Source organism: Fukomys damarensis, unplaced genomic scaffold (assembly GCF_012274545.1).
Source record: "Fukomys damarensis isolate Sample0158 unplaced genomic scaffold, DMR_v1.0_HiC HiC_scaffold_36, whole genome shotgun sequence".
NCBI lineage: Eukaryota > Metazoa > Chordata > Mammalia > Rodentia > Bathyergidae > Fukomys > Fukomys damarensis.
The window spans coordinates 49,007,864-49,008,076 of NW_022900948.1; positions in this window are offsets into that span (position 1 = coordinate 49,007,864).

Below are 213 nucleotides of genomic sequence, written 5' to 3' on the forward strand. Positions count from 1 at the left end.
GCGTGCTGAGCCCGTCCTGCGGCGCCTTCTGCCGGCATCGTTGGGGGCGGAACCACACGGGCACTGAGGCCGCCAGGCCTCGCTTCGGGGCTGGGCTCTGATACTTAGGTTCTAGGAAGGTTTGTGACGTCCCTAAAGCTATGTGAGCTACACCTGGAGACAACAGCTTGGCGGCCACAGGAGGGAACAGCGCACTCGGCGGGGACCCAGGGG